We start from the raw sequence: 26,228 nt of genomic DNA, 5'->3' as shown, positions 1-26,228 counted from the left end.
TTTGCCAGAGAATGACTAAAATCTATTGGCAGCGTCTTTAAAGGAATCATGACTGGGCCTAAACCAGTGAATACGCAAATGTACTTTTTTTCTTTGTCTTTGACTGAATCAAGACCCAGAGTAAGAAAACAGCACTCCTGTTGACGTCTACTGTTACAGCATGGTCTCCAGGGCATTCCCAGCACGGCCGAGTCCAGACACACATCTCTGTGTTTGGGTGTGGTCATGTAATTGTGCGTGTGCGTGTGTGTGTGTGTGTGTGTGAGTGAGTGTGTTAGCAGAATGAACAAATTAGATTTATACAAATTCTTAGAAGCAATTTGGTCTTGATAATTTAGAGAAAAGCCTAGAGGAGAAAATTTCCAATTTGGTTGTTGTTTTAGTTTCCTTGGGCTGACATAATAAAGCACTACACACGGAGTGGCTTCAACAGCAGGCAATTTATTGTCTCCCAGTTCTGGAGGCTAGAAGTCCAAGATTAAGGTGTTGGCAGGGTTGGTTCCTTCTGAGGGATGTGAGGGAGAATCTGCTTCATTCCTCTCTCTGAGCTTCTGGGGCTTTGCTGGCAAACTGGTGCTATTTGACTTGTAGTGTCATCACCCAGATCTCTGCCTTTGCCTTCATGGTGTTCTCTCTGCGTGCATCTGTCTCCACATTTCCCCTTTTTATAAAGACACCAGCCTCTTGGATTCGGGGCCTACCCTGCTGCAGTATGATCTCATCTCAACTAATTACATCTGCAATGACTCTGTCTTCAAATATGATCACATAAGAGGTATGGGGAAGGGGGTGTAAGACTTCAACATACAGATTCAGGGGACGAAGACAAAATTCAACCCATATCTCTGCCTATCTATCAGCCAGAGATAATTTAAAAGTAATGGTTTCATTTAAAATTCTGTGGTAGTCAATATTAGTCTCTTTATTAAATCCAGAAGAAAAGTTCAGAGTTTTAGAGGAGTTTGAATATGTTTCATATATATAAGGAATCATTATTTTAAAATGAAAGAGTCTCTCTAACCCCAAACGGTGTAATTCCACTACACAAATATGTTTTTGAATTATCTGGGTCCAATGCTGTGTAAATACATTTGCATTTATGAATGGATACATATACCACACAAACATCCCCCTATAAATAGTAGTTGCAAAACATGAAATTTTAATTTAACGAACTGTTGTATTAGAGACATATTTGGTACCTAAAACTTCAAGACTTTTGCTCTGAGGCTGCCCAACAATCCTTGGAAAGGGAGCGTGTGCCTGCGTGAGCAAGCCCGTGCACGCTGCCCCATGTCCCTGTGAGGGCAGTGTGCCTGTTTATGTCGGTGCTGTTCCCAACACTTAGAAGTCCATCACGTAAATCAGAGTGCACATAGGCTGTCAAGGGCAAGAGTGACACTTGAGTCACCATAGTTAGAGAACACAATAACAGACACATAAACCCCAGAATCAAATGGAGTTCTGGGTGAGTTCTAAGTGCTGGGAAGGTGTCAGACTTCCCGAATGAGGACATTTCACTCTGACTCCAAGCACGAAAGAAGAGCGTACAGGCCTTGAGAGGAGCTGACTGGCCAATGTAACAGCTCGTCCCTTCAGGAGGCACTCACTTCTATCTATCCAGGAGCTCTGCACACCCATGTGTGAGTCACAGCCCGTCTCCTGGTTGGAGTCCAGGCTTAGTAAGGAAAGTTGGCATTCTTGGGACATCCGGGAGTTGAAATCACTAGGAAGGTGGGTTCAAGCACTAAAACTGAGGCTCTGACCTTTCTCCGGAGGGCCTTTTTTTGACTGGGGCCTGGTAGCAAACAGTCAACCATACATACCGTTCTATACAGGGAGGTGAATTATGAGCAGATTCATTCATTAGGATCATGGCTCCCCTCTTAGTGTCAGTTATAGTAACTTGTTACTTTAAAGTCTTTTTTAGCTCATGATAGTGTTAAGTATATAACAAATTCGCACAAGCACAGCCAGATGTGCTTTTTCCAAGTGAGCGAGAGACTTAGAACCCTAACATTGTGTAGCAGAAGGTGACCTTGGGAATCATCTAGTTCAATACCTCATTTTACAGATAAGGAAATTAAGTTCTATAGAGCATAAATCACTTGTCACAGGTCAGCAACCAGGAAGTGGCAGAACCAGGGTTTCAGCCCCTTTCCTGGCCCTCCTTTCTCTACTGAAACTAGCATATACGATAATCCCAGAGCTGGGTTGTAAACTAACAAAGAACTATCCTCCATCAGGCCCGCAAATGGATCCTGTCCAGTGAATTCGCTATTTGTTTTCTTTCTTTGTGGGCATTGGTTGCTGGTAGACATATTCAAAGCAGATGCTAATGACCTTTTTAATTTGTGGGCAATTCTAAATTTTCAAAAAATGAAAAGGGATGCCTAAAGGATAAAAAGAAGCAAATGTGGATTATTTGTGAAAAGGGAAAAAGGAAAACCCAGAGGTAGAGCCTCAGATGTGCCTCACCCTTCCTTGTCTTCATGCAGCAGTCCTCAAAGGACACCATCGAATAATTATGTGATATGAACAGTTGCCAGTATCAGCAAGCCACACACCCCATACTCTCTCCTTAAGATTTAGTTTACCAACAGAAGAAATATAGAACTTAGATTTCTACCACCTGCGCAAAAGTAGTTTCAATTTTGTATCTAAGTTGTTCTCGTTGATTAATTCTGAGATCATTAAAGCTTATGCCCCACATATTTCGAGTTATCTAAGAAGAAACTGTACTTCCTACTGCAGAGATTTAGTGCTGCTTTGGCCAGAAGTTGGTGAAGTGTTCTGTTGGCAAGCAGTGTAGGGCTGGGGTCTAAAATAAATTAATTTGAGTGTATTGGGCTGATTTTAATAGCTTGACCTCTGAGTGTGTGAGCAGCAAGGCCGGGAGGCAGAGGCAGGCCATACACAACTGAATGAAATCGAGCCCTGGCATTGCTCAGGGAAGCCTTCCCACACCTGCTTCTCATTTCCTCTAGTTATTTCTGGTAATGAAAATTGGAACCGTTGCTATATATTTTGGGGTCTAGAAGGTCTATACATTTTTCTTTCATACAATATGCTTGTGATTAAGTGTGTGTCTCTGTCTACAAAAAGACAAGACCTGAGTGTTCCTGAAAGAATAAAGAAAAAAATCTTAAAGAGTATTCCCTTAAAAATAGACCTTTTTTTCCCCAGTTCCAGCTGGGAGTCTCTGCCACGCTGCAGCCTTCCTACCTGTCTGCTGACATTTTCATCTACAGTCCTCTTTACCTTCCTGCACACTGACTTTGCCCTTCATTGGGGACTTGGCTGGCAAAGTGGAATAATAATATCGGCTTATTTTAAAGAAACTGAAGGATTTCTCAGGAAAGTTGAAAGCATTTAAATGTGCGAGCAGCCCTTCCCAAATTCATTTTTCGCTTGGGCTTTTTATTCTCCAGTCATCTCCCGGGCAGACCTGATGTCTGTGTCAAAAAAAAAAAAAAAAAAAAAAAAAAGGAGGGGGGGGTGTGGCTCAAAAATGCCAACTGGAATCTTCCCTAGGGAGCTGTTAGCATAATTTGTGATGAATTTAGGGCTAGAATTTGGCCCCGTCCCAAACCAATCCTTAGGTGGTCCTGGCTCTTACTTTCAGGTTGCTAGGGACAGCCTGCCCATCTTCTTATCATTGTCTGCCTTCAGTTGACATTCTGAAGTACAGCTGTATTGATGATGACTTCCCCCTCTCCTGTGGTAGATACTTGGAATCTCATTGCCGAGAGTAATAACATGATATATATTCATATGCACATATGCACGAGCTACTGTGTTCAGTATTTGCATTTGCCTACACGTCTGCTGTGCAAGGGTATGCCATACGAGAGCGTCAGCCTCCTCCCCCTCCCTGCCATGTGATGTCTATATATTTATGAGTAGGAGAGAGAGGAGCCCTTGGATATATGAATCTGCTTGCAATTTCCTAATGGAATCTGGCAGAAGAGCTTTGCAACAGGACAAGTTCCAGTAAAAAATGTGTTCGTGGAAGTGCTTTCCCCTTGTGACTGTCACCTATTTGCCCTTCAGAGCATTGAAAAGATTCATCATGGGATGAATCAGATTCTCTTTCTGCTCAGCAAAGAATGATGCTCCATTGCAGAAGGGGATAATCTCATAATTGTGTTCCTTTTTAAACTGGGCATATCCTGGGGCAAGCCTCCGGGTGAACAAGATCCTGAAGGGGAGAAGATCTTGTTCTCAATAGCCAAGTCTTCTGCCGCTGACTGGGCTTCAGTACTGCCCTTTGGGAGGTGAAATGCTAGGGCTGTTCTTTAAGGAGAGACACCGACGTTTCCAGTGGGCAGAGGTGAATGGGCTTGAAAAGTAGTAGGCTCTTCCGTCCAGGAGTTGCTGCTGTGTTAGGAAGGCTTTCTGAAATAAGGAGCCCTCACTATTCAGCAATGGCTTCTTTGCCTTCATTCCCGCCATGATCTTTTGTTGTCCCAGCCTATTCCTGAATGGACTGTTTCAATCACGGGTCTTAAAGAAAACCTTGCCCTTTGATCACACATATTTCATTCCGTGGAATGGAATGCTGCAATGTATCTACACAGCCTTGGGCAGAAAAGGGGCTGGAGAAAATATTTCTAAGGAGAAAACTGATCTTTCACGTTCTTCAAAAGGACAATTTTTCTGTCGTTTATTTTTTCTTCAAATACAATCTTCAATTGTATCTGAGCAATTGCTAATAGATATAAAGATATATGAGGACTATATTTGTTTACAGTTTACCTGAGGGGCAGAATTAAAGTAGAAATTCCACATGACCTCCTCCTTCCTCCTCATGTGGACGTCTTGCCCTAGGCAACATGTATGAAATGTGATAAACATCTGTTGTGGCAATACTCCAGGTATCAGAGGGAAGGATTTTGAGAGATCCAGCAATGGCTATCAAGCTTAACAGATGGCAGATGGCTCTGGGAACAGACTGGTGATTCTAGAGTTGGTTCATATAAAACAATCTGGGGGTGTGAGGGAGATATAGCCACCGTCCAGCATTCAGAAGCTTCGCCATAGACTAAGCTTTGAAAGACTCCTCCAGTATGAGACCATCCACTTGTCTCTGCCTACTGAAGGGACAATGACCTGAGTGGCTTCCTTGCTGGGCGTGGGGGCCAGAAATAGCAGCTTTAATTATGGCTATTATGGTATTGTTTAAATCCCTCTACATTTTTATGGATTTTTTTGTTTAGCAATTCTGTCAGCTGCTATGGGGTGGGGGGAGGGGTTAAAATCTCCAACTATGATTATAGAATTGTCTATTTTCTTTCATGTATTTTAAGCTCTGTTATTAGGTAAATATACATTTATGATTGTTATGTGTTTCTGCTGAATTATGAAGTTCTTCTTTTACTCTGGCAAACTCTTTGTATTGAAGTCTACTTTATCGATATTATAGCCACTCCAGCCTTCTTATCCTTATTGTTTGCATGACATATCTTTTCCCATCTAATTCATTTCAACCTCTCTAAATCTTTATATTTAAAGTATATCTCTTGTAGGTAATATATAGTTGGGTTTTACTTTTTTATCCATTCTGACCATCTCTACCTTTTAATTAACTGTTTAATCCACTTACATTTAATGTAATGATTGATATGGATGGCTCTTGGTCTACCATTTTCCTATTCACTTTCTATTTGTACCAACTAATGTTCATTACGTACCATTAAGAGGAGTTACCTAAAGCTTGGAAATAGGGAAGATGTCTGTGTGTCCTCTCAAAGTCATCCTAGAACATTGTCTAACGAGCCTGCCTAAGGCTCAGCTGAAGGCCATGGGAAGATAACTTTGTTTGATTTACTATTTGCTATTAAGGAAACTAGGGTACAGAGAGGTGAGTTAACTTGCTCAAGGTCATCCAGGCGTAAATGTTGGAGTTGGAATTTAAAACACAACCTCATACATTTGATCACTTTACCATACTGCCTCCCACTGGTAATGGCCTCATTATTGAGTTTATGGACAATTACCAGAGGAAGCAGGGAGGACCGTTGCTGCCTTTTGCTAGCTGTGGTACCTGCAGATGGCATTTTCCGTTGCAGGGAAGGACAGCTGTGCGGCACCTCCAGGCACACGTGAACTAAACCCAAGGGTCCCAGGGCAATGAAGCTCAGCCTGAATGCAGAGGGTGTTTGTTCACTCTTGTGATCAGGAATCTCTCATGTGTACCGCTGCCTAACACATGGTTAGATGCATAGAAAAGAAATGCTGTTTTCAGGAAATATTGCTGAGCATTCTGGTGATATGCATTTGTTCTTCTGTTTTGACAGAAGAGAGGGCTGAGGTGAAAGGAAGAGAAGTATGACCAGCCAGGAAAACACACTGATGTAGCAAATGTTAGTGATGTTTTAGCACTTCCTCATGAAGCAGCATGACCTCCTGCCACCCAGACAGGCTGTTTCTTTAGTTTTTTTCTGGCTCATTCTCCACAGCTGTTTGTTATTTTCTTAAATGTTAAGCTTTTTATAGCTCTTCAGTTACTTATAAAAAGTATCAGTTATTCAGGCCATAAGAGTACTGGCTCAGTGCTAGTCTAATGAGCAGTGAGAACACTGAAGGCATATTTTTGTTGCTTCTATTTTCTCACTGCTTCCCCACCCCCCACTCTCACAAGTTTCCCCTTTGGACTCAAATGACTCCAGATTTTTGGAATTCACTAAAAAGGCGAACCTCCAGTTGCTCTTTGCTGCTTAAGAATAATTCATTGCTGATTCACCTCCGTGCCTGTTAATGTTGTTGGCTTTCTACCATTGCATGAAGAGTAGGAGAATGAGTGAGATCTCACCCCACAAGCCATAGCTGCTCCTAGGGATTCAGAAGGGGCTCAAACCCATACAGATGCACCTGTGATTTCTGTGAAAAAAAGTCCCATATTTGTCGTACAGAGGAAAAGAGCCCAGGACTTGGAGTGCCTTCGCTGAGTAAGTAGGTACTGTCTCTCCAATCTGCATCCACGTGGAAAGCAGTTAGGACAAGTTACAGAAAGGATCCTGATAAAATCAGAAGCAAGATGCCAGAAAGCACAGTCAAAAACACAGACAACGTTTACATATTTGGAGAAATTGGACAATCCCTCCTGGGCTTGGAGGCCTTTTCTTCTGGGTCATACATTCTACATGATCGCTACAAAACACTCAGGGGAATTGCTAGGATCTTCGTACAAGAGCATGTCCTTGAATACAACATGGGAGCACCCTCTCCAGAGAGCCACGGTTGAGAAAATCTGCATGTGTGTTCTTTCATGGAGATTCCTCATCTGTGAGCCCCAGACCTTGGTGGCACTTGGAGTGACTGCAAGGGTTGTCACCAAGCAGTTCTGGTTGATTTAACGAATAACTGTCCCACATATATGTGTACTAATTTTCAGAAGTAGGTAGATACTGAAGTGATTACTAAAATAGTAATTGAAATACAATATCAAATTATTTGTGCTTTTTTAAAAAAAATCATGATTTCCTTCCTTCCTTCCTTCCTTCCTTCCTTCCTTCCTTCCTTCCTTCCTTCCTTCCTTCCTTCCTCCCTCCCTCCCTCCCTCCCTCCCTCCCTCCCTCCCTCCCTTCCTTCCTTCTTTCCTTCATATAGCTACAGGTTAGAAGCTGCTCTTCTAGCGAGTGAATGGCCTCATATCCAGAATGTCTTAACAAAGAAACTTCTTAGGAGCCACTAGCCAATTATTTGGGTTGAAGAGTATCAAAGTATGGGTTTGTTTTCATAAAACCACACTCTCAGCCCTTCTTTCTTGGAAGAGGTGAAGTCTTCCTTTTAGAACAGAGGAGGACAAGTCGCATAGTATATTACCAGGGATGATTTTGCAGAAACAGGTTCTTTTTTGTTTTTATTGCCTTTTTTAAAATTAAAATATATTCAGGTGACAATGGTTAGTAAAGTTACACAGGTTTCAGGTGTACAATTCTGTAATACATCATCTCTATATCACATTATGTGTTCCCACCCAGAGTCAGTTCTCCTTCCATCACTATATATTTGACCCCCTTTACCTTCTTCTAGGATCCCCTTTTCCCCTTTACCCTCTGGTAACCACTAAACTATTGTCTGTGTCTATGAGTTTTTGAGAAACAGGTCAAACATGTTTTGAGGTGGAAAACAGACTTCGTTACAACCAGTGGTGACCTGGATTGATCCCAGGTGTCAATCTTGTACAAGGTCTATTTATAGAGCAAATTGCCTGTTTTTTTTATCTTACAGGATTTTATGTGTACCTATTGCAATCTCATGCTTTTAAGTATTGGTATAATAATACCATTGGTATAACAATACCAATGACTAATAATTATTGAGCATTTAATACATGCCAGAAACCATTCTAAACATGTTACATGCGTTATCTCAACAAACCTTTGTAGTAGCTAATTATTTTCATTTTATTCATGAAGGCATTAGACTCAGAGAGCACAATAACCTGGCTTACTGACACATATGTGGCAGAGCCAGGATTTGAATCCAGAATGTCTAATTTTTGAGCCAACACTCTAAACCACCATACTATCTTCGTTTTATGTCAAAAGTCTGACTCAAAGTTGGGATTTTTTTTTATTATGAATTAACTTTTTATTTTAATTAAAAAATTTTTTTTCAATTAGTGTTGACATAAAATATTATATTTGTTTCAGGTGAACAACATAGTGATTAGACATTTATATAACTAATGAAGTGATCACCCGGATAAATCTAATACCCATCTGACACCATGCATAGTTATTACAATATTATTGACTATATTTCCTATCCTATACTTTACATCCCCATGAGTATTTTGTTACTACCAATTTGTACTTCTTTTTTTTTAAATTAAATTTATTGGGGTGACAATGGTTAGTAAAATTACATAGGTTTCAAGTGTATAATTCTATAATATGTCACCTATATATCACATTGTGTGCTCACCACCCAGAGTCCGTTCTCCTTCCAACACTGTATATTTGACCTCCTCTTACCCTCATCTCCCACCCTCCTTCCGCTTTACCCTCTGGTAACCACTAAACTGTTGTCTGTGTCTCTGAGTTTTTGTTTCTTTATTTGTTTGTCTTGTTCCTTTGTTGCCTTCAGTTTTATATCCCACATATGAGTGAAGTCATATGGTTCTCGACTTTTTCTGCCTGACTTATTTCACTTAGCATAGTAATCTCAAGATCCATCCATGTTGTCACAAATGGCAGTAGTTCATCTTTTCTTATGGCTGAATAATAGTCCATTGTATATACGCACCACATCTTCTTTATTCAGTCATCTATCGAAAGACACTTTGGTTGTTTCCATGTCTTGGCCACCATAAATAATTCTGCAATGAACATCAGAGTACATATATCTTTACGGATAAATGTCTTCCGATTTTTTGAGTAGATACCCAGGAGAAGGATTGATGGGTTGTATGGTAATTCTATTCTTAATTTTTTTGAGGAATCTCCATACTGTTTGCCATAGAGGTTGTACCAATTTACATTCCCACCAGTAATGTATGAGTGTTCCTTTTTCTCCACAGCCTCTGCAATACTTGTTATTATTTGTCCCGTTGATGATAGCCATTCTAACAGGTGTTAGGTGATAGATATCTTATTGTGGTTTTGATTTGCATTTTCCTAATAGCTAGTGAAGTTGAGCATTTTTTCATATATCTGTTGGCCATTTGTATGTCTTCTTGGGAGAAGTTTCTGTTCATGTCCTCTGCTCATTTTTTAATTGGATTGTTTGTCTTTTTCTTGAGTTGTATGGGTTCCTTATATATTTTGGATATTAGCCCCTTATCAGAGGCGTTGTTTGCAAACATTTCCTCCTATTTGGTTGGCTATCTCTGTGTTTTGTTAATGGTTTCTTTTGCAGTGCAGAAGCTTTTGAGTTTGATATAGTCCTATTCGTTTAATTTAGCTTTTACTTCTTTTGCCTTTGAGATCAAATTCATAAAATCCTCTTTGAACCCAAGGTCCGTTAAGTTTAGTACAAGCTTTCTTCTATGCAGTTTATTGTTTCAGGTCTTATGTTTAGGTCTTTGATCCATTTTTGAGTTAATGTTGGTTTATGGTGACAGCAGTCTAGTTTCATTCTTTTGTATGTGGCTGTCCAATTCTCCCAGCACCATTTATTGAAGAGGCTGTCTTTTCTCCATTGTATGTTTTTGGCTCCTTTGTCAAAACTTATCTGTTCATATTTATGTGGGTTTGTTTCTGGGTTCTCAATTCTATTCCATTGGTCTACGTGTCTGTTTTTCTGCCAATGCCATGCTGTTTTGATTATTGTAGCCCTGTAGTACAAGCTAAAGTCAGGGAATGTGATACCTCCAGCATTGCTTTTTTTCCTTAGGATTGCTTTGGCTATTTGGGGTCTTTTGGGGTTCCATACAAATCTGATGATTTTTTGTTCTATTTCTTTAAAACATGCCATTGGGATTTTGATGGGGATTGCATGAAATCTGTATATTGCTTTGGGTAATATGGTCATTTTAACTATGTTGATTCTTCCAATCTGTGAACACGGAATGTCTTTCCATTTCTTTTGTCTTCTTCAATTTCTTTTAAAAATGTCTTATAGTTTTCAGTATATAGGTCTTTCACATCCTTTGTTAAGTTTATTCCTAGGTATCTTTTTTTGTTGTTGTTGCAATTGTAAAAGGAATTGTTTTTTCATTTCTTTTTCAGAAATTTCATTGTTAGTATATAGGAATGCAGTGGATTTTTGTATATTGATTTTGTAGCCAGAAACTTTACTGTATTCATGTCTTGTTTCTAATAGATTTTTGGTGGAGTTTTTAGGATTTTGTATATAAAAAATCATGTCATCTGAAAAAAGTGACAGTTTAACTTCTTAATTCCCAATACGGATGCCTTTTATTAATATTTCTTTCTCCTGCCTGATTGCTCTGGCAAGGACTTCCAACACTATGTTGAAAAGCAGAGGTGATAGGGGACAGCCCTGTCGTGTTCCTGAATGTAGAGCAAAGGGCTTCAGTTTTTCACTGTTAATTATGAGATTAGCTGAGGGTTTGTCATATATGGCCTTTATTATGTTAAGGTATTTTCCTTCTATATCTATTTTATTAAGTGTTTTAATCATAAATGGGTGTTGTATCTTGTGAAGTGCTTTTTCTGCATCTGTTGATATAATCATATGATTTTTATCCTTTATTTTGTTTATGTGATGTATCACATTAATTGATTTGTGTATGTTGAACCATCCTTGTGCCCCTGGGATGAACCCCACTTGGTCGTGATGTATAATCTTTTTAATGCATTGTTGTATTCGATTTGCTAGATTTTTGTTTAGGATTTTTGCATCTGTATTCATCAGAGATACTGGTCTGTAATTTTCTTTTTTTGTGTTACCCTTGCCAGGTTTTGGTATCAGGGTAATGTTGGCCTTATAAAATGAGTTATGAAGTATTGCCTCTTCTTCAATTTCTTGGAAGAGTTTAAGGAAGATAGGTGTTAGATCTTCTTTGAATGTTCAACAGAATTCACCAGTGAAGCGATCTGGTCCTGGACTTTTGCTTTTGGGAAGGCTTTGGATGACTGATTCAATTTACTTACTGTTGATCAGTCTAGATTTTCCAGTTCTTTGCTATTCAGTCTAGGGAGGGCATATGTTTCTAAGAACATGTCCATTTCCTCTAGGTTATTGAATTTGGTAGTGTATAGTCCTTCATATGTAGTATTCTTGGATAATCCTTTGTATTTCTGTGGTATCCAGGGTAATTTCTCTTTCATTTCTGATTGTGTTTGTGTCTTTTCCATTTGTACTTCTTAATCCCTTCCCCTTCTTTTACCCACATCCCCAACCCCCTTTCAATCTAGCAACCATCAAAATGTTCTCTGTAAGTATGCATTGGTTTCTGTTTTGTTTGTTTATTTTGTTCTTTGAATTAACATTTTAAAGGATTGTCTTTCCCCTCATTTAATGTAGGTTTTAATTTTCCTTTGTCATTTGAAAATTGTTGTGTTAAAAAAAATCTTCTCTCGCTAGCTAGACTATCAAATGTAAAAACTTGTGGAAATTCCACATACCAGTTTTCCTAACGCCGTTTAATAAAAGCCCTCATTTCTTCCTTGAGGACATTGTTTCAGGAGCTCTGTGGCATAAATTTCTTTTCTTGGCTTTATTTCACCAGTCTTTAAAGGGGGGCCACCTTTATTTTAAAATCATTGTGAGAAATTGTAAATGAAAAAAGGTACGCAAATGGCCAATAGGCCCCAAAAGATCCTGCACATCATCAGTCATTAGGGAAATGCAAATTAACATAATGAGATACCACCACACACACACTAGAACGGCGAAAATGAAAAGAACTGACAATACCAAGTATTGGTGAAAATGTAACTGGAACTCTCAACTGGAAATGCAAAATGGCACTTTCAGAAAAACAGTTTGGCAATTTGTCATAAAGTTAAATATACATTTACTATATGATTCATCAATCCCACTTCTAGGTATTTACCCATGAGAAAGGAAAGCTATAACCACACAAAGACCTGTACATGGGTGTTCATAGAAGTTTTGTTCACAATAGTCCCAAACTAGAAACAACCCAGCTGTTTATCAACTGCTAAATGGATAAACTAATTGTAATATATTCATGCAATGGAATATTATTCAGCAATAAAAAGGAATGAACTAGTGCTAGACGCAGTAGCATGGATGAATCTCAAAAGCTACCTGCTAAGTGAAAGAAGCTGGACAAAAAGACCACATACTCTGTCATTCCACTTATGTAAAAATCTAGGAAAGGCAAAACCACAGTGACAGAAAACAGATCTGTAGTTGTTGGGGGGCAGGGGCATAGGAGTGGGGTGGGCACTGACCATAAAATAAAAGGGAATGAGGGAATTTGGGGAATGATACAAATGTTCTATGTCTTGGCTATAGCGGCAATGATGTGTGTCAAAACTCATTAAGCTGCGCACTTTAGATCACACCTCAATGAAGCTGATTAGAAAAAAAATATGTACAGATCTTTGTAACTGAGCTGTATATGAGACAGTTATATTTTTAAAACTATGGAGTTAGCTTCTATTGATTTCAACCTAACTCATTGTGGTTTAAAATTGTTTTTTTATCTGTCCTCTTAAAATTGAAGTTATTTCTCCAATTGGAAAAAAAGTGGTGTTTTGAGTTTAATGTATAACAAATATTCGGTGAGAAAATAAAAATTGATATAAATTTGTGCATAATCAAAATAACTCCATATTGATTATTCAGTGATTGTACCGTCCTTTACAGTCAGTACATCTTTATATTTGTTGATCTGCTGTCACACTGGATCAACTGTCTTGCGAACACCTTATTTAGAGTGCTGAAATTTTTATGATCCTACCTGGGTGACACAGTGATTGCAAATATGAGTCCCCTAACACCAGAAATTCTCCACATACAACAAGCTGAGTCCAAAGACCTAGTGGGCAAAGTATAAGGCTGAACTTAATTATAAGAAATTAATCAATTGTATGAGGGCAAAATAATAAATTATCCAGTTTATTCTGCAATTTTGCCTATGAGAAACAATAAATAGATGTAGTTTTTCATCATACCACTTATAGATACAAATATGTATCTACTCAGTATTTGTTAGGGGCTTACTTTGAGCAAGGCATTGTGCTAAGTACTATGGGAAATGCAAAGTCGCTTAAGCTATGATGATCTCACTCTTATTTAAAGTCTACACTTGGAAATTAGCTAAAATGTTTATAAAATAATGTGAAATATTTGGTTTTGGCTATTGCAAGTACAGCACTCAAAAGACATGTATTCTTAATTTTGGAAGTGGAAAAAAAAAAGACATGTATTCTGAAGTCAGCATATTTTAAAGTGACTGTGGGATGCTAGAAAGAACGCAATGGCCCAAATAGGTTTCCCACCTGCCTGCCTCTCTGGCCTGAAATGGCACTATTAGAGCACTACTGTGTGAAGCATTCTCTTTTCCTTCCAGCCCTTAGTCAAAGGCAAATACCTTTGGAAAAAAGTGGCATATTAAATTGCAAATTCTTAATTGTAATTAGGATTTTTCAGATATCTCTTTTTTGGTAAGAGAGGTAGCACTTGTTACTGCTCTACTGAGGGGGTGGGGTGGGGGGGGGAGATTATCAACTTTGCTCAATGCTACTCCCAAGAAGCTTTCCAAGGCTTTCTTTGCTTTATCGGTAATGGCCTAGTATGGATGCTGCATAAACACTGGAGTGGTTACTCTCACTGTGGGCTCACACTGGCATCAGCATCGCCTGGGAGGGAGCTTGTTAGAAATGCAAACATCTTAGCATCCACGGACTAACTAAAGTGGACCCTGCATGTTAACAAGATCCCCAGGCATCTAAACCACATTCGTGATTCTTCCAACTCTGAAGCTTTTCTGCTTGTCTCTGTCTACCAGTAGTACGGACAGTTAAGGGCTCGATTCCTTCTGCTGGCATATTTTAGGATGCACTAAAGGTCAGGTATCTGATCTCTTCTACCAGGGAGAGCCTGGAGAGACTCAACAGGTTTCCTCTGAGATCTCTCCTGATGTTTACTTAGCTCTTGTAGTTCAATGAGAATCTTTGTAAGTAAGAGGAAGAAATTGCAGGTTGCTGAACAGCTTGTGTACACAGCCAAAAGGGGCTTAGATTATGAGAGCCTGCTATGCAGCACTCTTTATTTATTAAATGTTAAATGGAAATAATAAATGTCCTTCCTGTTGGCTTGGAAATGGCTTTTGCATTGCCCCGGTACAAATACATTTTGTGATACTTTCAAAGCACCTGTTGTTTTGTCCCTACCTGGTTCCGATATGGATGACTGTATTTATTCACTGGGGTGTGTGTGGATTACTTTATTGGCTGAATCTATTTTTTTCCAAGTTCTAGCTGACATCTGAACATAGACTTTTCTCCTTTACACAGAGAATGCATCTGAGATGCAAGCTGGATAGCGTCCTCAAATGGTGCCTGCTCTCCTCACATCCTCTCAGGAACTGCTTGTCCACCGAGGTGGGCTGCATTCTCTGCTATAAGAAGCCACTCAGAAAACGGGAAAGAGAGGATGTGAGAACAGGAATCAGGAGACCAGGTCTTGGAAAGGTCGTTTGGCCTCCCTGAACCTTAGTTTTCAGACCTATAAAATGGAAGCGTGGAGCCAGATGATCGTGTGAGATCTTGTCCAACTCGAAAACAGTTGACTGGGAGTTAGATGTGTGTGACCATGACACCCCTTTCAGATTCATTCCCCTGTGTAATCACCACAACTCCAAAACGGAACTCCTATTTTTCAGATGAAGAAACTGAGGCCCAGAGGATAAGTGACTTATTCAATTCCACCCAACTCAAATGGCAAGGCCTGCACTCGGGACTCGAACACAAGCATCATGACTTCACCCCCAAGTGCTTTTCACTGCACCTCAGCTACAACCAGCTCAGTCCATATGCTTTGTTTCATAATGTTTTTTAAGGCTGTGCAAAGGTCAAACAGTCAAAATTTATCTGCTGCCATAAATAGGCTAAAAGAAGTTAGCTTAAAAATAGTCTCATGAAGGTATACAGCAGCAGAAAACATTTAACAAATTTGGAACCCATCTGGATTATACATTCTGCAGAGGGCAAAGTAATTTTCTAAACATTGCGTTTTAGTCTCAAAACTCCCCTCATAAGGTGAGCAGAGGCAAGTACTACCGTGTTTCCCCAAAAATAAGACCTAGCCGGACCATCAGCTCTACTACATCTTTTGGAACAAAAATTAATATAAGATCCGGTCTTATATTATGTTATATAAGACCCGATCTTATATTATAGTAAAATAAGACCAGGTCTTACATTAATTTTTGCTCCAAAAGATCCAGTAAAGCTGATGGCCCGGCTAGGTCTTATTTTCAGGGAAACACGGTAGTAGTGCCATTTCAGAGAGGGAAACACAGGCAGCACAGTGAAATGAGCTGCCTAAGATAGCACAGTCAGACTTGGACAGTAATGGCGGCTGTCCAACATTTCTGTTATTTTTTTTCCCATCCAGCAGCTTGTCCTGCCCGCAGCCATCATGCTTCCTGTTCTTATGCCCAGGTGTTGCTGTCCTCAGCTGGGGGCCCCAGAAACTGGGGGTGTGGGTGGGAGGGTCTGTAAGGAAACAACTAGGAAAATGCAGAATAGAATGATCCTATGGATACCCAGGGGTGCTGATAACACAGGAAAGAGTCTTTACATTCCATCAGGACATCACTGCATTTAAATATTTCACCAGCTTCAGCTAAACCTTCTGAAATTGGCCCTGCTAAAAACAGGTACTTATTTATCTGGAGTTTAATTACAAATATAGTTTTGTTCTGCATGGATAAAATGCAAAAAAGTTAAGAACAGTTAGCTAGAGTCAGAACAAGTGAGAAAAACAGCTGCTTCCTTTTTCTTTTTCTTTTTCTTTTTTTTAATAGTCATAACACCCAAGTAGCAAAGAGGCTAAGAGGGTAATTTAGTGTTGTGGTTAAGAGTGTGGGCATCAAACTGTGTTTGCATCTTAGCGCTGCCTTTAGCTAACCCTCTGAACCTGAGAAAGTTATTTCTCAGGGCAGTTTCCTCATCTGTGAGATATAGATAATAATGGAAGCTGCCTCCCAGGGCAGTTGTCAGGGTTAAATGAGTTAATACCCGCAAAGCATTTATAGCAGAGCCTGGGTAACAAACGTCAACTGTTTTTGTTATTGTTATTAGTGAGCAGGGAAGAGTGAAACATTTTGCTTTTATTTCATTTAAACCTAGTACTATATAATTGAATTCTAACACACCAAGTAAAAAATATACACCACCAACTGAGAAACTCTATATGGTTGCAAACCAAGAGGTCAGTGAACATGGGCTGGGAAATATCCAGTTGATTTAAGATGACCCAACATACAAGGTAATGCAAAGAAATGGATAATGCAAACAACCTAATGTAGGATTAGTAACCTACTCTATTGTAATGTCCACTGTTTGAAGTGATGTGTGGCGACAAATAATCGAGGGCCTTCTTGCAATCCAGAAAAAGAGAAATCAGTTTTAACACACTGCACTAGGGAACACTAGGTGGTATGGTTATGGGAAGGACAATTCCCTCATGGCAAATAAATGTCTACTCTGGTTTATACACCAGTCTCTCATGTGTAAAGTTAGTGTGAGTCAGTTTCCCTCATCCTAATTAATTAACTCTGCATGAACTCATAAATTCAAGTTCTGGAGCCAGCAGTACTCCCCTAGGATTTTGGGAATTCTCAAAGCACTACACCCTGTGGAGTCGGGTCACTGAAGCCATTTTACCTCTTTCTGGTATGCCTCTCATTAGATATCAGAGTTTAAGAGATCTTGATTCCTATTTCACCTCTACCAAAGCCATTATACCTATTACTTTTTCTGCTTATCAGAAAAGACTAGAACACTACAGATGCCTTTGTGGGAAAGCTGAGGTTACAAAAGACTACACCAAAGATAAATATTGTAGTTATATGGAAAGGTTCCTTAGACATGGTGAGAAATAGCAGAGTTTGGAATTGACTGGAAAGTGATCAAAACAAGCAAACTTCTCAGAAAGATCCAAAGGATCCTTGCATGCCAATTTTAATAGTACACAATTGCCTATAACATATGTGGAACTCCTCTTTGGGTACTATCAAAGCAGTTCCTGAGCCACATAGGAAACTAGTTCCATTACTTCACCATCCTCCATTGTTTTTCATTTAAAAAAAACCCCGAACAATATTTTCCAGAGCTCACCTGTTCACTGTGCACGGCTCTGATGTTCCATTGTTCCAAAAAAATCAAGTCCACTCTCAAGAAGCTGAAAATTGGCCCCCACTTAAGAGTCAAAGGAATGTCTCCAAGATAAAGGCAGAGCCTACCAGGTGACTGGTGTGATGCAGTAACATTAACGCAGGGTCAGTTCTAGTGTGTTTACAGTGGAATACAGCGGGCTGCTAAAGTGCGCAGATTCTTGAAGCCTGTCCCCAGGGTTCTAATTCTGACTCGGACATTTTCTGGCTGCACAACTTTGGGCAAGTTACTTAGCCTTCTTATATCTTAATTTCCTCATCTGAAAATGAGTCTAAGTGTCATCAGGTTGCTGGTGGATGAGGATTAAAGTAGTTAATACATTTAGAGTGCCTAGAACATAGTGACATTTTAAGGTTGATTATTGTTACATAATCCACCATCTTTGGTCCCATCTTGCTACCTCTGCTCACCTGGAGATGTAATAGAGGCAGGTGCTTCCCTCTCAGGAAGTCCTCGTTTTCCCCAGTGGCAGCCCCACTCTAGCACCCCTATGCTTGACTGTTTTTCTTGATTTTTTTCTCTCTCCTTGCTTTCTTTCCCCCTCCCTCTTTTCTGTATATCTCTCTTTACCTGTCTCAACTATCTCTCTTGGGATATAGGTGACAATTAATTATGAACTTGACATATATCCTTTAAGTTTTATGGGTTCAGTGATTGATATACAGGCTTACTTGCCTATTTGGTTTTGTAACTCAGGAGAATTATAAAGAATTAGAGACCATATGTTCTATTTTCTTAGTGTTATAGTGGTGGATAGCATGGTACTCAATGCTGTGTGAATATTTGCATCTCAGAAGTATTAGTATTTGCAACCTGTAAAAGATGGTGTTTGAAAAAAAAAACTATTTTGAATGAAATTTACCGTTTGAAAATATCTACTTCCAAGTTTTGAGGAAGAAAACAACTTTTGAAACTGAGCAGAGTTTAAAAATGTTATTCATGTTATATACCTAAAGCAAAAGTAATTTTTCAAAATAAAATGTTAGTGACAAAAAGCCACATTTCTACATATCCATTATAGAGGTTGTCACAAGGACTGGAATAGGTATAATTTCTCAGAGCTCAATTAAAATTGGTCTGTTCTCCTCCAGCCAGATGTTGCTGTTGGAACAATATAATGCATTGCTTAACAGCGTGAGGCACCCACCAGGCTCATGTATGGGATTTGGAATGTTAAGGCCAATCAAGTGATCTAATTGTTTCAACAGTGCTGAAGGCTTTATAATAACCTTCAAGATCAGGGCTGTGCTAGTCTGAACCTCCCCTTTCCCACCTCCACCCCCTGCTTCCTTCTCTCCCTCCAAGCAGTTTTGTTCTATTGTGTTTGCCAGATTTCAGTCAGGTAGGGAACCTTTCAAGTGGGAGCCTGGGTTCCAGTCCTAGGGTAAGATTACATGAAAATTCACAGGGGTCTTTCTGTAATGACTCTGTGCATTTTATAAAACCACTGCTAGGTTGAGAATGACTGACAGCCTTGACTCGAGGAAGGTTTGGGTAGAAAAGTGTGTCTCTAAGGCTGAGGTGGAATTGCGCAGGGAGAGAGACCCAGGGGAATATGGCACCACATTCCCAGGCTTCAGCGACAGCAACTCCTTCCTTAGATCCTCATCCTGACATTAACCTGGATGGCATATTAAAAATCCGTTGTAACCTATGTGTCGTGAAATTAATTTGGACAGCAGGAATGTATACAGCCCTCCAAATGTGATTACTCAAAACCCCGTCCATGCATAGAGGACAGTGTGATAGATGAGGAATGCCAAGCGCTATATGACGATTGCTTATATAGAGCTGGCGTCTGTGTCCCAGGAACACTGCACTGTTTGGCGAGATAAAAAGAGAGGCAGGGACATATGCAGTTTCGTTTTTTCCCCAATGCATCCAAGTTGCTAATTTTTGTAGGTTTTTTATCGTAAAGAAAATATCAGCTTTCTAGTAGGCAAGAAAATTCTTGCTTAAGTTAAAAAAATTAAAAAAAATTAAAAAGAACAGAAAGAGAAGCCAGGTTTTATCTCAGCATTTATGGAGGGGTTGGCCAAACCATGAACAAGTGAACGTGAACCTCTCTAGCTGTGAGGCTTGGGGTTATTGTCCTGGCTTTGGAGACGGCAGTGCAGAGTGCTTAAAAGTTGTATCCCTGGCAAGTAAATCCACTGGAGATTGGATGTCAGGGAGCCAGGGACCTTGTGGTGAAGGAGGGACAAGACAGAAATCCTCTGGAGAAGTGTAAGGACAAAAGCAAGACTGGTGACAGCAAACTATGTGGACTATGCCTGCCATTGGTTCCCTTTTAGAGTGAGAATCCACTGGACAAAGGATATCTTAAGATGCTGCCACATGACTGTTTGCCAGCCTCCAGACTCGGTCAGTGCTACTAGAAAACACAGTACTTTTGCTAGTACGTTTGCTGATGTGAGTTGCCTGGACCTCAGAGCTGGGTTTTGGGCTTTTGTTTTTGCCGTTTTTTGTTTGTTTGTTTGTTTTGTTGTTGTTGTTTTTTAGGGTGGGAGTGCTTTCCTTTCTCTTCATATTCTTGTCCTTTCTTCTTAATTGATCTTCTCTCTCTGTGAACCTCAGTTTCCTCCTCCGGAAAATAACATCATAACTTTGGGGAAGATTAAATAAGCCATTGCCAGGTGTAGCAGAGGCAGTCACTAAACATCCATTTGTCCTTCTCTCTTTTACAGCTGCCATCAGAGGGGTTAAACAGCATGCTACCTGACGTCATTAGCAAAGTGTGTCAAAACACACAGCTCCTCTGCCTGGCCTTGGTGCGTCCAGGAGCTCTTCAGCCAGGCACCTTGGCTGCCACAGAATGGGTGGGGTGGAGACAGCAGTAGCACCAGCTTTTTGCTTCTCCCTACAGGGCCGTTCAAGTGGCTCCCTCACTCACCTTCACAGAGCGGGCTGTGAAGACCCACTGATGAACACACACAATGTTCAGCCACGCAAAGCTCAGGTAAGGACAGGAGACAGCTGTGATTGTTGTCCTGTTTTCAGCACAAGACCACTCATTTTCCAGAAAACAATTAGACCGGTTTCTGGGATCATAAAGATGCCCCGTAACATCACCAGACAGATCTGGTCCAGGTTTTCTTAGACCTGGGTGTAGGTAACTTTTCTGCGCTGTATTCCCTCCCCACCTCCTCTCCTCCCAACCTCCTTCCCTCCCCTCTGCCTCCTGGGGAGTGGGAGTAGGGTAGGGGTGGGGGATGAGTAGCTCTAACTGCAAACTTGGAGGGGGGGATTTTCTGTACCGGAGCCATTGTTCCCCATCCCTTGAGAGAGTAGGGGAGGTATTCTTGATAAACTTTCCCCATAGAATTCACAAGATGGAGATGCGGAGAATTTGCCTCACTTCCCTTCTTGTGGTTCAATGGCTGTTTGACTCAAAGATCTCCATCTTTGCAATTTCCTATGCTTCGTTTCCATTAAATGACAAGCTTGGATGACTGTTTCAAATCACATGACTTGAGGAACTTCATTTTTAAAAGCGTAAAAACTTTGCCTGGACTGAAAACTATTTAGGTGACAAGTGATTTGGAGTAACGACCATTTTAGGTTACCACTTCAGATTTGGTGAGCGCTGGTTTGCGGTCCTGTGTTGTTATTCTGTATGGTTACGAAAGTGGAAATGGGCTGTTCTGTGCAAATTTAAAGTCCGTGTGGGAAGAGTAGGAGCTGGGGGTGGGATTGATGGGTGAACCGTGTCATGAGAAAGGAATTGTGCCCTGACTGATTTAATTATTTGCAAGGTTGGTTCAGAAAAGTCATTTCCTTCAATCATTCAGATCAAAAAGTAATTATCTTTGGAACACCCACCCTCCCATTCATAAAAGCACTGACTTCTCTTTCAAACAGAAGCTTACCCTGGCTTCTCCCTTTCACGAGCATACTTACCTCTCCCTTGACACCCCATCTTAAAATGACTGCTACTGGCAAGAGAGGTGAAAAAACCGTATGTTTCTATGCCTGTAGCAAATTAAAGTTACCCCAGAAAAACACTGGTTTTCATCTTCCATTGATTGATGAGTATTTATTTTTGTGACTGGCTTGATATTAGCTAGAGAGCATGCATGAAAAAATACACAAAGCAAATGCTTTAAAATTTGCTTCAATATATAAGAGGGAACCTTCACTGAAAGACCAACTCTGCATTTCAAATGTAGTTTACAACCCACAGTCTGTTCAGCAGTAATGACACTTCAGCAGGAATCCAAGCTCTTGTCCTCAAAATAAGGTAGATTCTGACACACCCGCTATGTTGAGGTTGCCTTCTTTAAGCATTTAGTCAGAAATGCCTAGTGTTGAAAGATGCTCCTGTTCTCATGGCCTAGTGGAAAATAAACAAATTTCTAAACCCCTATTCTGAGCCAAGGCCTACCTCAAGCCTCTTTGTTTCACCAACTCACACTCTTACAACTTGGGGCCCAAGGAATGGTAAATTCAGGTTGATATTTCTCCAGCATACATTAATATAGCTGTAGCTGTAAAATAGTGTAATATTTTCCCATTGGCTGGTAAATAACTGTGTTCTGAGCCCCTTGGGTGCCCCTCCCTGGGACCACCTGGACCACCCCCATGGTGTAACAACTGAGGGGTTAGCAGCTGGCACAGCTGGGGCCTTTGGGGAAACTGGCTTGGCTGTAGGACCCCTTTTCCTTCCCAGTTGTGAACTAATTTGAATATCACCCCTGGCTTGCCTTCTTCATGTTGAAAATGACTGATCACACATCTCCTTTCCTCACTACTTCAGGAAAACTCTTAAGTTTTATGGTGACATCAATAGTCCTTTGCTACTTGGGTAAAGAAAGAGCCACTAATTAGACTTTACTCCTAGGAATTTGTCTCAGTCAGGCACTTAGCTTCTTTCCTCTTATTCAACTGGGGTTTGATCCCTAGGGACACAGTCACTTATTCAACAATTTAGACCAGTTAATTAAAGCTTCAAAGCCTCTGTAAATACAATTCTTCCTCTGCAGCACCAGAACACTTGGTATGCATGTATGGAAGTGAAGAAAAGCACAAAGTAGACTAAAAAATGGAGGTGGCCCCATTTCTTATATTTTGGGGGGCCTTTCAAGTGAAGTCAAATTGTGAGGCATGAGGAAGGACTCTGAGTGATCATGACCTTGGACTTGTTACCTCAGCCAACCTCTGGTATCACTTAGAGCTGGAAGTCAAGTTTGTTCAGGGGCCTTCCTAGCAGAATTCTCTTCATGAAAAGCATAGAGGCTATGGGATGTGTAGATAGACTGTTTTTTTTGTTTTTGTTTTTTTTTGGTTTGTTTTTTTATTTCTTCAGGAGCATACTCTACAATCTGCTGTTTGCTGTTTTGTTTGTATATTTTGAATATTTGGATGAATATATAGTGTGTAAGACATGCTTTTCCAAGGGGTAGGCACATTTTCAAATATTAAAAGTTAAATGACTTTGAAGTTAAATAAGCACAAAATGATAATAAGGAAGCGGTCAGGGTGTATTAGTGTACATATATATGCTTCAAATTTCGCATGAATAGGAGGAAATGTCAGAAGCAGAGCAAACCTTGGACCTAAATGAACTTGGTTCATTGATGGTCAACCAACCAAACCAAAGGGAGAGACCATAGCAATTAGTGCAGTGTTTTTAAACTTGAGTAACTTAGGGATCTTTTAAAATAAAATTTTTCAAAGAAAAAGTCCTTGGGAGTTCCAGTGTTAATCTAAAATAATATTATTTAAATAGACAAAAATGAGACATAAACTCATGCTTAAAGCTCTTATAAAATTTTCAAAAGAAATTTACAAACTAAGTACAAATAAAATTAAACATAAAGAAAATTGAAATTCAATATTGACGGATGAGGTTTTGCTGAGAACAAAATGCCTCTTGCCATAGGAATATGGTGTTGCCCTCTGTGATTCACATTCTTTTGAGTTCAGTATTTCTCTACTACTGTGAGCTTTTGTGAGTGACTCAATTCTCCCACTCCTTTTCTCCATTCAAACTCCTAAAAAAATCCATCATTGTCGAACATATTGTGATAGCATTTAGATTTCACTTGGTGTGAACACATTACTTATGGATCTGGGCTCCTTCTTTTCTCTCACTGCTGTGAAGTTCAAGTAGTATTACTTGGTGACTATGTGGTTATAAATGTACAGGCAAACACAAACTTTGAAATCATATGCCATTTATTTGTAATAATTAAAATAATGAGGAGGGCCGGCCCAGTGGCTCAGGCAGTTAGAGCTCCATGCTCCTAACTCCAAAGGCTGCCAGTTCAATTCCCACATGGGCCAGTGGGCTCTCAACCACAAGGTTGCTAGTTCAATTCCTCGAGTCCTGCAAGGGATGGTGGGCTCCGCCCCCTGCAACTAAGATTGAACACGGCACCTTGAGCTGAGCTGCCACTGAGCTCCCAGATGGCTCAGTTGGTTGGAGTTAGTCCTCTCAACCACAAGGTTGCCAGTTCGACTCCCACAAGGGATGGTGGGCTGTGCCCCCTACAACTAGCAACAGCAACTGGACCTGGAGCTGGGCTGCGTCCTCCACAACTAAGATTGAAAGGACAACAACTTGACTTGGGAAAAAAGTCCTGGAAATACACACTGTTCCCCCAATAAAGTCCTATTCCCCTTCCCCAATAAAATCTTTAAATAATAATAATAATAATGAGGAACATTTATACAGTGCTTACTGTGTACCAGACACTGTCCCAAGTGCTTTATGTGTTTTAATCCATGTAACCCTCACTACTATCCTATGAAGTAGTAGCTCCATTGTACAGGTGAGGAAACTAAGGTACTGAGAATTCCCAAGGTTACACAGCTAGTAAGGGGCAAAGCCAGATGTAAACACAGGTAGTCTGTTCTAAAACCAGGAGCTTAACCACTATGCTCTACAGCCATTCATTGGTAACCATCGTCCAGAATATGCTTATATTAATTTTCATGAAATAGAATAAAAACACAAAATTAAAATTTCTCCTAGAGCGCTTTAGGAACTCTGAATATCATCTGTGAGCCCCAGTTTGAGAAACAATCATTCAATTCTCTACTCTTAAACTCTACTCCTAGACGTAATTATACCATGTTTCCCCCAAAATAAAACCTATCCCGAAAATAAGCCCCAGTTAAGATCGTCAGCCAGACAGACGCATTTAGTACGTTATGATGATGTTCCAGAAGAAGATGACATGACTGTATTTGAATAAATGTTGATTGTTGTACGTGAAAAAATAAGACATCCCCTGAAAATATGCCCTAATGCATCTTTTGGAGCAAAAATTAATATAAGACACGGTCTTATTTTGGGGGAAACTGTAATATAGAGTTCTCGAGTTCTTTAAAGTATAAAAATATGTCCTGATTCTACACATGATTACTTCACTTAGCCATGTTTTAAGGCTATGGCACTGTATTAGTTAATTGGTATAAAAGCCCTGCTAGTGATAGAGATGATAAAAGGGATGACATGTAGACACATTAAAATGCACATATCTACATAGTCTTAACTATAACTTAAGGATAAGAAATGATAGATAGGCATGGATTCGGTCTCATTGCCTGTGATAAGAAGGGGGATGAGGGTGAATATTCTGGGGTGAGTGGCATTAAACTCTGAGAGATACTATGAGAGGGGTGGTTGGCTGAAATCTTGAAAGGGAAGTCTGGGTGCAGAAACCCACCCAAACCCATCCTGTACTGGGGGTGGCAGCTGGCAGAAAATTCTGGAGACCATGATCAGAAGTTGTAACTAATCTGGGCTTTCGTGGAAGGTTTCAAGAAATCTGGGAGTAGTAGAGCGGGAAGCTTAAAGAAACAAACAGAAAATCATCTTAGCCTTTTGTCCTTGGCATATATATATATATATATATATATATATATATATATATATATATATATATATATATATATATATATCTCCTAAATACTGAAATACTGCAACCAGTTAGGTTGTAGCTCACGTTTGTTCCTTACTTGTCTATGTCTTCAATAGGTTCATCTGTGTCATCACTGTTTGCCTGTCTTAGATTGTAAATGAAGACAAACTGGGGAGTATGTTTAACCTACTCCACACACCACAGTATTGTAAGAAGACATACTAAAGCCCTTTTGATTGATGCATCAGTAAAAATTATTTATTGAGTACCGACCATACGCAGAGCTCTCTGTTAGCTGCAGATGGATGGAAGGATGAGTAACTTGTGGTTCCTGCTGTCAAGAGGGTAAGCTAATAAATGGTACATGGGAATGGAACAGATAAGAAGGCCTGCCATTGATAGCATGGGGGCTAAGCTCTTGGGTTGTGCGGTAGAACCAATTCCAATAGCAGTTCTAACCACTGGCTGGATGCCATTGGCCAAGCAAACTTATTTTCCTAATCTGTAATGCAGATGATGATAATATTAGTACCCATATCATAGGGTTGTTGTGAAGACTAAATGAGAT

General features: G+C 40.0%; 1 long non-coding RNA gene across 35 annotated transcripts in view; it reads left to right on the top strand.

Annotated features, from left to right (window-relative positions):
• The window catches only part of LOC109453526 (uncharacterized), a 126,106-nt gene that overhangs the window by 59,073 nt on the left and 40,805 nt on the right, over positions 1–26,228 (top strand). For 29 of the 35 annotated variants that reach the window (XR_016020231.1, XR_016020249.1, XR_016020239.1 and 26 more), the window contains 2 exons: positions 20,659–20,751; positions 25,777–26,005. The exons of 1 other annotated variant lie outside the window; for it this stretch is intronic. This is a non-coding gene — a long non-coding RNA (uncharacterized LOC109453526). The remainder of the gene's footprint in view (positions 1–20,658; positions 20,752–25,776; positions 26,006–26,228) is intronic. 5 more of the 35 variants (XR_012496672.2, XR_012496682.2, XR_016020229.1 and 2 more) reach the window with 1 other exon arrangement.

Source organism: Rhinolophus sinicus, chromosome 2 (assembly GCF_057876585.1).
Source record: "Rhinolophus sinicus isolate RSI-liver-muscle chromosome 2, RSI-T2T, whole genome shotgun sequence".
Lineage (NCBI taxonomy): Eukaryota > Metazoa > Chordata > Mammalia > Chiroptera > Rhinolophidae > Rhinolophus > Rhinolophus sinicus.
The sequence above is the reverse complement of the archived record's forward strand: the minus strand, read 5'-3'. Positions and strand labels throughout refer to the sequence as shown.